At 38.1% G+C, this 15,117-nt stretch overlaps 1 pseudogene; it reads left to right on the forward strand.

Annotated features, from left to right (window-relative positions):
- Positions 1-1,403: 1,403 nt before the first annotated feature.
- Positions 1,404-1,521, forward strand: LOC126189292 (5S ribosomal RNA; annotated as a pseudogene).
- Positions 1,522-15,117: the final 13,596 nt, after the last annotated feature.

The following is a 15,117-nucleotide window of genomic DNA, read 5'->3' on the forward strand; positions in this document are numbered from 1 at the left end:
TACGACCTAGCAAGGCGCCATTACCAGTTTATATTGAGATTGTACTTAATGTATCATCAAGAGCGATGTTCTCCAATTATGGATTAAAGTTAAGTATTACATCAACTACATACTTTATTTGCTACTATAATTCCTTTAACTGTTCCAGACCTCACGCCAGTCTGTGTGAGCTTAAACGCATGCATTTCGGCCTCCTTTAGCAACACGGTGTTGGCTCTTATGACAACACAGCATTATAGCCTCTATTTTGGCCCAAATAACATAAATCATCTACTACCTTAAGTGTGTGATTTCCTGTCTAATTCTCTTGACATCACCTGCTTTAATTTGATTACATTCAGTTAGCCTTGTCTTGGTTTTGTTGATATTCATCTAATATTCTCCTTTCAAGTATTGTCCATTCTGGTCAACTGTTCTTCCAAGTCCTTTGCTGTGTCTGACAGAATCACAATGTCATTGGCAAACCTCAAAGTTTTTATTTCTTCTCCCTGAACTCTAATTCCTACTCTGAATTTTTCTTTTATTTCCTTTACTACGTGTTCACTGTACAGATTGAACAGTATCAGCAATAGGCTGAAACCCTGTCCCACTCCCTTCTCAACTACTGCTTCCCTTTCTTGTCCCTTGACTCTTCTGCTATCTGGTTTCTGTACAAGTTGTAAATAGCCTTTTGCTTCCTGTATTGTACCCTTGCTACCTTCAGAGTTTCAAAGAGAATCTTCCAGTCAACATTGTCAAAAGCTTTCTGTATATGTTTCTCTGGAATACAAACTGATCTTCCCTGAGGTCAGCTTCTACCAGTTTTTCCACCCTTTTGTTAAGAATTCGTGTTAGTATTTTGCAACCATAACCTATTAAACTGGTAGATCATACTTGGCAGCACCTGTTTTCTTTGTAAATGGGATTATTGCATTCTTTTTGAAGTATGAGGGTATTCTGCCTGTCTTATAGATCTTCCACACCAGATGGAAGAGTTTTGACATGATTGGCTGTCTCAGGGCTGTCAGTAGTTCTGACGGAATGTCGCCTTTTCCTGGGGCCTTTTTTCTGCTTAAATCTTTCAGTGCTCTGTTAAATTCCTCTCACAGTATCATACCGAGCATCTCATCTTCATCTACCTCATCTTCCATTTCTATAACATTGCCTTCAAGTTCATCTCCCTTGTATAGACCCTCAATGACCTGTCAGCTTTCCCTTCTTTGCTTAGGACTGGTTTTCCATCTGAGCTCTTGATACTCACATAGCTGCTTCTCTTTTCTCCAAAGGCCTTTTTAATTTTCCTGTGGGTGGTATCTATTTTTCCCCTAGTGGAATGCTTCTAAATCCATACATTTGTCCTCTAGGCATTCCTGCTTAGCCATTTTGCACTTCCTGTTAATTTCATATTTTAGATGCTTGTATTTGCCAGCGGCCTTGCCACAGTGGTAACACCAGTTCCTGTCAGATCACCGAAGTTAAGTGCTGTCGGGCTGGGCTAGCACTTGGATGGGTGACCATCCGGTCTGCCGAGCGCTGTTGGCAAGCGGGGTGCACTCGGCCCTTGTGAGGCAAACTGAGGAGCTACTTGATTGAGAAGTAGTGGCTCTGGTCTCGAAAACTGACATACGGCTGGGAGAGCTGTGTGGTGACCACATCCCCCTCCACATCCGCATCCAGTGACACCTGTGGGCTGAGGATGACACCGTGGCCAGTCGGTACCTTTGGGCCTTCATGGCCTGTGTGGGAGGAGGTGCATGTATTTCCTTTCACCTACTTCATTTGATGCATTTTTGTATTTTCTTCTTTCATCAGTGAAATTCAGTGTCTCCTCTGATATCCATATTTTTCTACTAGACCTTGCCTTTTTACCTATTTGATCCTCTGCTGCCTTCACTATTTCATTTCTCAAAGCTACCCGTTCATCTTCTACTGTATTCCTTTCTCCTGTCCTCATCAGTCATCACTTATAGCTCCCTCTGATACTCTCAGCAACCTCTGATTCTTTCAGCCTATGCAGGTCTTAATTTCCTACCTTTTTATAATGTCTTTAGTTTTGATCTACAGTTCTTAACCAATAAATTGTGGTCAGAGTCCACATCTTCCCCTAGAAATGTATTACAATTTAAAATGTGGTTGGGAAATCTCTGTCTTACCATTACATAACCAGTCTGAAAACTACTAATGTCTTCAGGTCTCTTCCACATATACAACCTTCTTTCATGATTCTTAAACAGTGTTACTGATGATTAAGTTATGCTCTGTGCAAAACTGTACTGGGTAGCTTCCTCTTTCGTTCCTTTCCCCCCAATCCATATTCATCTACAGCTTTTCCTTTTGTTTCTTTTCCTACTATCAAATTCCAGTCCCCAATGACAATTGACTTTTCATCTCCCTTAACTATCTTCTGAATAATTTCTTTTATCTCAGCCTATATTTTTCTAATCTCTTCATCATCTGAGGAGCTAGTTGCCATACAATACAACACAGCCACCATTTATTGAGAATTAAAATTAAAAATTACTCATTTGAACACCAGATTTACAGGAAAATACCATTTTACTTTTGGTTGTGTGTTGTATAGAATTTATTAAGTTGTATCTATGTTGCAATGTGCTCCACGGCCCAATGGAATTCCTGTCAGATTCTATACTGGATTTGTGGCTGATTTTGTGCGTCTTCTGAATAGAATCTATCATGGATCCCTTGAACAAAAAATATGCCCAGTTCTTGGCAGAAAGCACAGGTCACACCCATCTACAAGAAGGATGGTAGAAGTGATCCACAAAACTACCGTACAATATCCCTGACATCGATTTGTTGAAGAATCTTAGAACATATTCTGAGCAGCTCAAACATCATGGGGTATTTTGAAAAGAATGACCTCCTCAGTGCCACCAAGCATGGATTTTAAAAACATCAGTCATGTGAAACCCAATTCACAGTTTTCTCAAATGACATACTGAAAGCTTTGGATGAAGGAATCAGGTAGATGCTGCACTTCTTGATTTCGAGAAAGCATTTGATTCAGTGCCACACCTATGCTTATTCTCAAAAGTATGATCATAGGGGCTATCAACTGAAATTTGTGACTGGATTGTAGACTTTTTGGTAGGGAGGACACAACATGTTATTTTGAACAGAAAGCCATTGTCAGATGTAGAAGTAACTTCAGTTGTGCTCCTGGGAGGTGTGTTGGGGCCTTTGCTGTTTCTGTTGTATATTAATGACCTTGCAGACATTATGAACAGTGAAATCAGAATTTTTGCATATGATGCAGTTATCTTTAATGAACTACTATATGAAGGAAACTGCATAAATATTCAGTCAGATCTTGATAAGATTCCAACATGGTGCAAAGATTGGCAACTTTCTTTAAATGTTCCGAAATGTAAAATTTTGCACTTCAGAAAATGGAAAAAAAAGTACTATCGTATGACTATAATATCAGTGAGTCATACTTGGGATTGGCCAACTCACACAAATATCTGTGTCTAACACTTTTTAGGGATATGAAATGGAACGATAACGTAGATTCATTCATGGGAAAAGCAGGTGATAGACTTCAGTTTATTGGTAGAATATTGGGAAAATGCAATCAATCTACAAAAGAGATTGCTTGCAATTCACTTGTGTGACCAGTTCTAGAATAATCCTCAAATGTGTGAGACCCAAACCAGGTGAGACTCAAACCAGGTGAGACTAATTGGATATACCGAATATATAAAGAGAAGGGCAGCATGAATGGTCACATGCTTGTTTAATCTGTGGGAGAGTGTCATAGAGATGCTGAAGGAATTGAGCTGGAAGACTTGAAGGCAGATGTAAACTATCCAGAGGAAGTCTATCAACAAAAGTTTCAGGAACTGGCTTTAAATCATGACTCTAGGAATATACTACAACCCCTTACATATCCCTCACATAGGTATCATGAAGATAAGATAAGAATAATTTCTGCACACACAGAGGCATTCATTCAATCATTCTTCTTGTGCTCCATACATGAATGGATCAGGAAGAAACCATAATAACTGATAGAATGGGACATAGCCTCTACATGCACCTCACTGTGGTTTGCAGAGTATAAATTTAGATGTGGAGGTAATGACTGCCAAGCTGTGTACAGTTTCTATTTACTTGTGAGTTTTATCGTCTTTAGGTGATATGTTGCAAAATTATATAAATGAGGCATTTATGGTTTATTCATGTCACATTTTTTGATATTTGCAAACTCAAGTAATCAGAATCTACAGGGGCACTTTCCATTAACCTAGAATCATTAAATTTGTCAAGAAGCAAGATTTCACAGTCTAACCAAAAGAAAAAAAAATTGAAAATTGTTAATTTGTAATTGTAATGTACAAAAAGAAGTTTTTGTTGTTTGTTATGCAACTTCAGACTTGAAATTAAAACAGTCATGAAAGTCTTGGAATCCCAGGGATCAATATCTTGCCTGTATCAATGTCTGTAACAGGTGAAAATCATCAAGATCCTCAATTCCCAGAATGGAACAGCACTTGCAACGTATGTCCTCAGTTATTTGCCGAATACATTCCAGTCTCTGACTTCCTCTACAGTTTTTACCCTCCACAGCTCCTTCTAGTACCGTGGAAGTTATTCTGTGAAGCCTTAACATATATCCTGCCATCCTGTTCCTTCTTTCTATTAGTGTTTTCCATACATTCCTTTCCTTGCTGATTATCTGGAGAACATCTTCATTTCTTACCTAATTTTCAACAATCTTCTGTAGCACCACATGCTTTAATTTTCTTCCATTCTCATTTTCCCACAGTCTGTGTTTCCCTGCCATTCAGTGCTGTACTCCAAACATATTCTTAGATTCATCATTTAATAATGATTGGCATCTGTCTCCAAGTATTTGCTGATTCACATTTCTTGGTACTTCCACGAGACTCTCCCAGAGTCAAACAAACATGTTACCATTCCTGCTGGCCTTCTTTGTTTATGTTGAATATTTCCTGTTAGTTCTATTTGGTATGGGTTTCACACACCTGAGCAGTAGTGTAGAATAGGTCACATGAATATTTTGTAAGTTATTTCCTTTGTAGACAGACTGCATTTTCCCAGTATCCTGTCAGTGCCCATAGTCTGCTTTACCTCCACATAGGGCACAACTGCATTGGAAATAATGTACTACATCCTGCCTACCAAGAAATCCCCAATATGGTCACAAACTTCATTTGATCATAGTTTTGTTAGTAAGTATTGGCATGACATTGAATCAAATGCTTTTTGGAAGTCAAGAAATACTGCATCAGTCTGACTACTTTGATCCACAACTGTCAGGATGTCATGTCAGAAGCATGAATTGGGTTTCATATGGCCAATCTTTTTGGCATGAGGAGGTCATTCTGTTATGTTTGAGCTGCACACTCTAGATGTTTATTGATTGGGAAGAAATCTTAATATGTGATAGAGTAGTAAGTACCATTTGCCTCGCTTTTCATAGTGAACTGATGAGTATAGATGCATATGTAGATACAGGCATGTAGTATCAATTTACTTTAAACTTTATCTATCCACTTACCTTTGCACACATTTCTGACTGTTTGTCATGTTACTGACACCAGTAATTAATTACTTATAAGTCTCATAGATAATTTGCATTAAATCTTCACAAACCTGTCAAAATAATGTGGAAAGTGTCAGTTTACAAGCTTTATATGTTTGATTTGTTTGTCTTGGCCGCTTACAAAACTCCACAGAGGGTTACTTTAAGAAAAATGAAAATAGTAGCCTTTGTTGTCACTCATGAATGAATGCAAATTTAGCTACATAACAATCTGTTATATTAGAAATGCTTTTATTGTTAGATAAATATTTATCTTTGTAAAATAAGAAGCTGTCCAGAAGAAATGTTTTCAGATTTGATTTTAACTGACTTTACTATGTGTCACACATTTTATGCCCTTGGTGAAATATTTTTGTAATTGCACATTGAATACCTTTCAGAGCCACTGACAGATTAAGTAACAAATAACAAAGGTAATTTCTTCTTATAGATTGTAGCCATAGACACTGCTATTCTCCCCATTGTGATAGATTATTTATGACTAATTTCAGTAGTGAAATATAGTGAAGGTGCAGGTAGAATGCTTTATTTCTTGAAAAGACATATACATGATGAGTATGAGTGAACACTAGATATTATTCTAACTGATCACTTTTATGGAATCAGTTCTTCTGAACGGATGAATTATTCCAGAAAATAATCCATAAGACATCAGTGAGTTGAAATATGGAAAATATATCAATATGCCAATTTGTTCATTACAGAACCGGGAAGTTTTATGAAGAAATCATATTGCAGAACTTAGCTGTTTTAGAAGCACAACAACATGTTTCTTCAAGTTCAGATTTTCAACATGGTGTACACAAAATATTTAATGTGTTCTCCCTTATTCACTGACTCTTATTAATTTGTTTCATCAATTGTTGAGTTGTTTTTTTCATTGGACGGAACTGAAATTACGAGAAAGTTCATTTGTACAGAACTGTTTATTATTTATTTGAATAACATTACTAAAAATTTACTCAGTTGCTGTCTCTTTACCTTATAAATACAATTGCATGATTTATCTTAACTAGCAGCTCATCCAAATTTGTATGAAATAGGATTGGGCACAAAACTGAACATTATGTAACTCAATCTGTGACATCTCTCTGGTTGTAACACTTGTATCAATTAGAAGTAGGTTTATATCTAAAAACAAAGATTCTGTAACTTACCAAACAAAAGCATCAGTACGTTGATAGAGACAATAACAAACACAAACACACACAACCCATGGTTGCTTCATCAGGAAAGAGGGAAGGAGAGGGAAAGACGAAAGGCTGTGGGTTTTAAGGGAGAGGGTAAGGAGTCATTCCAATCCCGGGAGCAGAAAGACTTACCTTGGGGGGGAGAAGGGACAGGTATACACACACACACACACACACACACACACACATATACAGACACAAGCAGACATGTTACTGTCTATCTGAAATTATGAAGTGTGTATTCTGTGTTATTTAAACTCCTTGATCTGTGGCACGAAAATTAGAGTTTTGTAATATATATATGAAAAAAGCTAAAGGATATGTTTAAATGATAAGTTATTTTAATGTATGTATGTTCAAAAAAAGAAAATGTTTATTGAAAGCTGGTTCATACTTAGGGATCTTGTATTTGTAACATGAAAAAGCTGTAGGAAAGTCCCCTCACAATGGAAGTGGCATTGTGCAATGTAAAAGGTGGTTTTGGTGGTCAAACTGAGAGGCCCCTTTGTGAGAATGGCATGCAGTATGTGGCTATCCTTAACATGGTATACTTCGACGGTGCTGAGAGAGGCAATTGGAAGCTGCTTTATAAAGGGTTTGCCTCAAATGTGGATATAGCTATTATTTGGCATTCTCAGCATAAAGGAATGGGTCTAATATGTTGAAAATCTGATGTCAAGAAGAGATTTTATAGAGCATTTGAAGATCAAGAGCCGGGAGTACAGTTAGCCGTCATATCACTTGCCACCAATCTTCGCCACTGCTTCACTAACTTCATACATTCAGTAATGTTATGGGCATGGACCAGTTAATTTCTGTGTTGTTTTGATAATAATCACTAAAACATTAATTTGTGTCGAGAACCATATTTTCTATCCTGATCACGAACCTATGCAGGGTCCTCACTTAAGTGCTACTAAAGCTGAGTATCCTGACTGAAATGAACAATTCTTGCATTCAAGTGTTTAAAAGTAATTTTTTGCCTAATGTAAATGGAGTAGTAAAAGTTATAGCTAAAATCACAAAAGTGAAGTTGGATAGGTTTTTGTAAAGTATCCTTAGTTTATTACAAAATATAGTTTTGTAGGATTAATGTGCAAGATTGTAGAAATATTATCATCTAGAATACCTGCTTCACAGGTGATAAAAAGGCAAATTAATCATGCTCATTTTCAAAAATAGTGTGTTTTTGATTTCTATCATGAATGGTTCCTTTTTTGACGTTAATTAAGCCCAGTGTTGTATTTTATTGTCTGCAAAATAAACAATGAACTACTTCTAGTGAAGTGAATGATTATCTTTCTGAATTAGTTTTTTCTACTGTAATAATCAAAGGATGTTGACTACTGAACCTATACTAATTATTATGGGTCCCCATCATATTCCACACCTATAAAAAATTGAACTATTACTGTTACTAAGGAAAACTGATATATATAGAGGAGTTTCAACAGTGTATTTATGATATTATTCATCTTTTTTTGTGTGTTTTTTTTTTCATGCCAGTCAAGATAAAAGCCCCTCATGTCCAAATTTAGTTCTGCACTACATGCCATAACATTTCAGAATTTGATTAAGTAATGCTCTTGAGTGTAGCTGTCATTAATATGAGCTTGGTGCAAAATTACTTTCTATAATTTACTGGTGTGTGCGTTATTGGCAAGTGCTGCTTCACACAATTCAGAGTGCAATGTGTCAGTTTGTATCCTGTATCTATTCAAAGAAAAATCTCAACAAAAGTAACCTCAACAACCAATATTCAATTTTCTTAAACATATATTTCCAAATTAATGTTACTAATTAGGCTGGTGACCATTCTTTTTTTTCATTCATTTATGATTTTACCACTTTTATTGACTCCCAAGGTTAAAGTCCATTTGGTTTTTCCGTTAATTTCACCAAATTCAAAATTACAGTCTGATACCTTTGTCCATTAGACACATGCGCGGTCAACCTTCAAAATCCTCTCAGAGGGTAATATTAGCGTGTTTCATGGCAAAGTTTGAAGTATTCAGTATGACTACTTTCAAGTCTTCTTGTTTTCATATGTTTCAAATTTCTTGCTACAAATACTGTTAATTTTGTAAAACAGGATTTTTCATACACGAGACCAGCACTATTGTGGCATTGCTAAGGTTCCAGTACTCCTATAGACAGACCCCTCTTGCTGGGCTTGCAGCCTGCCTAAAGTGTTATCATTTCCCACACAAAGCCAAACACAGTACTTGCATTGCACATGAAACACGCTAAGTTAATACAAACTAAAAATTGTGAAATCAGAAGAAGCAAGAAAGTTTTGAATTTTTAACATCATTATTGCTTACACATCAACCGCCAGGGACATGCTGATACAGAAAGTAACACATAGGTACTGATGAGCCAAAACATTATGACCACTGCACACTATGTGACACAGTGCCAGCTGGTGGCATTATGGTCATGTGGTGCAGTCAGGAGGGTATGAAAGCAAAGCAGATGTGAATGAGAACTCATTGTATTTACGATCTGGATCACAGATCATGAAATCTACTAACAAAAGTGATTTTCAAAAAGAGCAGATTTTTACACCTTGTCACCTGGGAAATAGCACCTTGAAATTAACAAACCTGTTTGGCTGCTCACACCCTACTGCCTTGAGAATCTATGGAAAGTGGTTGAAGGACGGTGAAGCCACAAGTAGGTGGTTAAGGTGCTGGACATCCACACTTCACCACATAACTGATTGTGAACTCATGTTGATATCTTGGCTACTAAATTCTCTTGAACTGAACTCAATGGAACACAAGTGGGTCACTATTTTGCGCCAGCTCTACACCTGCAAACCAGCAGCCCATACTCTACAGTAACAGTGTGATCTGTGCATGGACATCTGGTGTCCCATCCCTCCGGAAACCTACTGAGGATTTGTTGAATCCATGCCACACAGAGTCATTGATGTATTGCATTTCATAGGTGGATGAACACACTATTATGCAAGTGATCATAAAGTTTTGGCACATCCTTGTCAGTGCTGCATAAAAACTATAAATGTACTACAAAATAAATTTGCTTGTAGTTCCCCAGTCATGGGCGATTAATGAATGAAAAATTAGAACTTACTTGAAAGAAGCAGAAAATTTTTCATTGGCTCCTCGAGGTTGTTAAATAGCAGCTTCATATTGTGACACCTATAGTACATACTGGTACACACTATTTTTCATTCCTTGAAATAGGTTTTACAAGGTTCCTCCCTTTTCTGTCTTTCTGAGTGTAGCAGGAATATTTTTCAGAGAGAGTTAACTTTTTCATCCACATTATATGCTTTGGAAATGTCTGTCCACTGTTCTTCTAGTAAATTCTTTTTGGAAGTTGTGACTAATTCATTAGGCATAATTCTGTTACACAGAAGTTTTATTTTATTATCTGTATCATACTGAACATCTCATTTTTTTGTTATCAGATTAAGTAAGGATGAACATTTTACATCCACACCACTGTAGATAATTGCATCTGAAAGTTAATTGTCGGTGGCTGTTGTACAGTCTTATAACTCTATTAATAACCTTCTCTGGGAAATAATATGAAGCTGGATGTTAATTACTAGATATGTTCTCTGACAGTACTGCATGACAAGAAAAAAGAATTATTGAATCCCATACCAATAATTCTGCAATTCTGTATAATACTTTTACTTGTATTTCTAACTGCTCGGTAAAACTGAAGGCTTTTTTACTGGTGGCATGTGCCTATCAGCACAACTAACTTCTGCTTTTTTTGACTCTACTGGTATGGCATAGCATTAAAACTACTACTAAACATATCACTAGTCTGTATGACTGATGATTTAGTGCCTTTGATTGTACCCTAGTCATTGAAACTTTCCTTTTATTGGTTCTGTAATAATACAAGGGAGAGGGGACCCAAAAATAACGAGAATTTTTCTCTGGCAGTTGGCAGAACATTAGTTTCGAATCTCCCATTAGGAGCCTTAAAAAAAAAAAGCACCATTTTGTATCAGTCACCTTAGCAGCATTAGTGAGGAAACATTGTTGTGGTCAATTTGATTGTTTTTGTAAGGGCTGTTTCGATGTTTGGTGATTTTTCAATGGCAAACATTAAACACCAATGCGCTAACATCAGGGACATACTTTGACTTTCAGGTTGGGTGAGAACATTGAAAAAAATCCATGACATGATCATGTTCAATTGTCAAACAACAATGAGTGAATTGGTGGAAATGACTGGAATATCCTGAAGTTTATGTCAACAAGTTTCGACTGGAGATCTGAAGATGAAATATGCTGCAGCAAAATTCATTCCTCGTGTGCTTTCTAATTGGCAGAGAGCCAGTCATTTGTAGGTGTTCCAGGAATTGAAAGAACTGTCAGAAACTGATCAGAATTCTCATGCAAATGTCACCATGGGCAATGAATTGTGGTGTTATGGATATGACCCAGAAGCCAAGCAATAATCCACTGAGTGGAAGATTCCTTCACCAACGAGACCAAAGACATCAAGGCAGGTGCGATCCTTTGTGAAAACAAAGTGGTTTTTTTTTTTTTTTACATCAAGGTGATAATCAATCCATCATGAATTTATGCACCAGGGTACCATAGCTAATCAGCCTTGCTAGCTTCAGCTATTGAAACAATTACAAGAAGCAATAATAACAAAAATCCACATTATGGCAATCAGGAGATTGGCTTTTTCTCCTTGATAAGGCCCCTGCACACACAGCATTGAATGTCAGGCAGTTTTTGGCCAAAAAGCAAATGTCAAAAATTTCTCAGGCACCCTACTCATTGGATATTGTCCCCTATGATGTTTTTTATTCCCAAGAATGAAAAGAAACCTGAAAGGAAAGCGTTTTCAAAATGTAAAAGAAGTGCAAAAAATTGTTGGAGGCACTTAGCAGCATATCTTCAGAAAAGTTTAAAAACTGTTTCTATCAATGCAAAAAAAAAACATTGGGTCAAGTGTATTATGCCTGATGGGCACTGTTTTGAAGGTGTTTTAAGTTTTGAAAGTGTTGCATCAAATGCAGGTTTTTTTGTAAAACAATTCTTGTTATATTTGGGTCCCCCCTCATATAATATTAGGTGGATTTGAATAGGTACAATTGTTGAATTTCTGTAATTTTCAGTGTAGCACACCACATATATTGAAAAAGCAAGCTTGAAATATATCAGGTTTTAATGCAGTACTTGTAGCACTCTTTTTGTACAAAGTCCTTCTTCAGAAGCTGAAACATTTGTAGATTCCTGTTTCACTGTGTCTGTCTATAACTCATCGCTGCCCCTATGTGGTGTGAAGCAATCTATCCTTTTCATATTGCTGTCTGCCCCGATAGCTGAGTGGTCAGCAAGACGGATTGCCGTCCTATGGGCCCGGGTTCGATTCTCGGCTGGGTCGGGGATTTTCTCCACTCAGGGACCAGGTGTTGTGCTGTCTTCATCATCATTTCATCCCCATCCGGCGTGCATGTTGCCCAGTGTGGCGTCGAATGTAATAAGACCTGCACCAAGGCGGCTGGACCTGCCCCACAAGGGGCCTCCCGGCCAATAACGCCAAACGCTCATTTCCATTTCCATATTGTTATTCACTCCTGGAATATCCATTGTTTGACAACATATATTGGTATTCCATTTTTTCTTAATTTTTTGTGCAAATATTAGAAATTCATCCTTATTTATCTATAAGGTTTCCTGTGCTGATAGAAATTAGTGAGAGAGTTTCTTTGTGCCTGTTTTTTGTTCAAAATTGTGGGTTTTGCTTTGAGCCAGGTTTTCTGTTCAAACTTGTGGGTTTTGTTTTATTAATGGCTGTTTATACTATATTTACATTGTGAGTCTGTCATATGGAAGTAAAAACCCTAACAAGATCTGGTGAGAGCCTTGGAATTCATCAATACTCAACAGATGTTACTTTGACATATTGCCTGCTGGCTGCTATTTTGAGTTCGTCAGCCAATATTTGTTCAAACAAATAGCCTCTTAGCATGAATATTCAGATGCAGTCTGTGTTGCTAAGGTGCAACCAGGTGATGAGCAATACACCAGTCACATCATGTTGCAAGCCACTTTCCAATAAACAGTACTCCAACCCCTGCATCAGTATGATCCACAAAAGACTTGATTCACAATTTGTTGTAGGCCTACTACTTCTAGAGTGTTACAAATATTCAGGCCAGAGATGTTACAAATATTCAGGCCAGAGAGAGAAATATTCTTGATGGTGTGCTTTATCCTATAGTCAGTTCTGCAATCCAAGTTGTGATCTAAATTGTTGACTGAAATTGCTGAATGCTAATATATGATGTTATTTACCAATCTCTTTTCGCACGGAGTGTGACTCAGAGATTCCATTTATGAACCCTGCACTTATTTTAAAAAATCTGGTTACCTGGTATTATCACTAAAATTGTTGCTACACCAATTCTGGCATTCTCTTCTCCAGGAATAAGACCTTCTCAGTCCTCTTAACCCTTTGGTTTCTGGCATTGACTTTCCCCCTCGTATCTATACTGTCAGCCCTCTCCTGGACGTTTTTGTTTACCTGTATGCTTCTGCCCCAATTCCAAAGCAATGAATTAGTTGGAGATATTTAGATGAAAATTAGCTGATTTGTGACTTTTCTGTCTCTTGTTACTGATTTGAAAGTTGTGATATAATTCAGTTATGTGATCTATGTCTAGCATTTCTGCAGTAAACAGCAGCTTGCTGTTGTGGCTACTCTTCCTGAGCAACTGTAAAATTAGTTCAGAGATGCAATGGTATGGCAGTGCCAAACATTATTCATTTTCACAGAAAAATATTCTCATTAATTATCAAATGAAATACACACATCAAAAAAAGTTTTACATCACCCCAGTCCCCAGACCTCCTGAAGATAGACATTGACTGTGGATATTGTATCACACACACAGTCCCTTTGACTGTTCAGAGACGTCACTAAACCCACCCAAAGATGTAAACAACCATGCATGAACAGCACCTATTAGACGGAGGTAGTCTGACAGCTGATCAGTTCCAGTCATTCCACCAGGAAGGAGGTAAAAGGCTCGTGTTGTCTGTAGTTCAACAGTCAGTTCCATAGTTCAATCATGTCTGCATTGCAATACTTAGTGCCAGTGAGGGCTCTCAACAAAGTGAGTGAACCAAAGCAATGTTGTTCAGACATGGAGGAGATACAGAGAGACAGGAACTGTGGATGACAAGCTTCACTCAGGCCGCCCAAGGGCTACTACTGCAGTGGATGACCACTACCTACGGATCATGACTCAGAGAAACCCTGACAGCAATGGCACCATGTTGAATAATGCTTTTTGTGCAGCCACAGGACGCCGTGTTATGACTCAAACTGTGCACAATAGGCTGCATGATGTCCAACTTCACTCCCGATGTCCTTGGCAAGGTCCATCTTTGCAACCACAACACCATGCAGCGCGGTACACATGGGCCCAACAACATGCCGAATGCACCGGCCAGGATTGGCATCACTTTCTCTTCACTGATGAGTGTTGCATATGCCTTCATCCAGACAATTGTTGGAGACATGTTTGGAGGCAACCTGGTCTGGCTGAACACCTGGGGGGGGGGGGGGGGGGGACACTGTCCATAAAGTGCAGCAAGGTGGGGGGGGTTCCCTGGTGTTTTGGGGGGGGGGGGATTGTGTGGGGCCGATGTACTCCACTGGTGGTCATGGAAGGTGCCGTAATGACTGTACGATACATGAATGCCATCCTCCAACTGATAGTGCAACCATATCACCAGCATTGGTGAGGCATTCCTCTTCATGGATGACAATTTGCACCCCCATCATGCATATCTTGTGAATGACTTCCTTCAGGATAACATTGCTCAAATAAAACTGTATCATGCCTGGGATGGATTGAAAATGGCTGTTTATGGACGATGTGACCCACCGACCTCTCTGAGGGATCTACACCAAATTGCCATTGAGGAGTGGGACAATCTGGGCCAACAGTGCCTTGATGAACTTGTGTATAGTATTCCACGTTGAATACAGGCATGCATCAATGTAAGAGGACATGCTACTGGGTATTGGAGGTACTTGTGTGTACAGCAATCTGGACCACCACCACTGGAGGTCTCACTTTATGGTGATACAACATGCAATGTGTGGTTTTCATGAGCAATAAAAAGGATGGACATGACATTTATGTTAATCTCTATTCCAATTTTCTGTACAGGATCTGGAACTCTCGGAACCAAGTTGCTGCAAAACTTTTTTTGATGTGTATATATTCAGTCAATGGAAATACTACTCACAAGGTTTCCAAAACCTGCTTATTTTGTCTATATAGGTGGCTTAATGTATGTTGAAATCTAGAATGACTGACAATTTACCTCATTATAA

Source organism: Schistocerca cancellata, chromosome 5 (genome assembly GCF_023864275.1).
Source record: "Schistocerca cancellata isolate TAMUIC-IGC-003103 chromosome 5, iqSchCanc2.1, whole genome shotgun sequence".
NCBI lineage: Eukaryota > Metazoa > Arthropoda > Insecta > Orthoptera > Acrididae > Schistocerca > Schistocerca cancellata.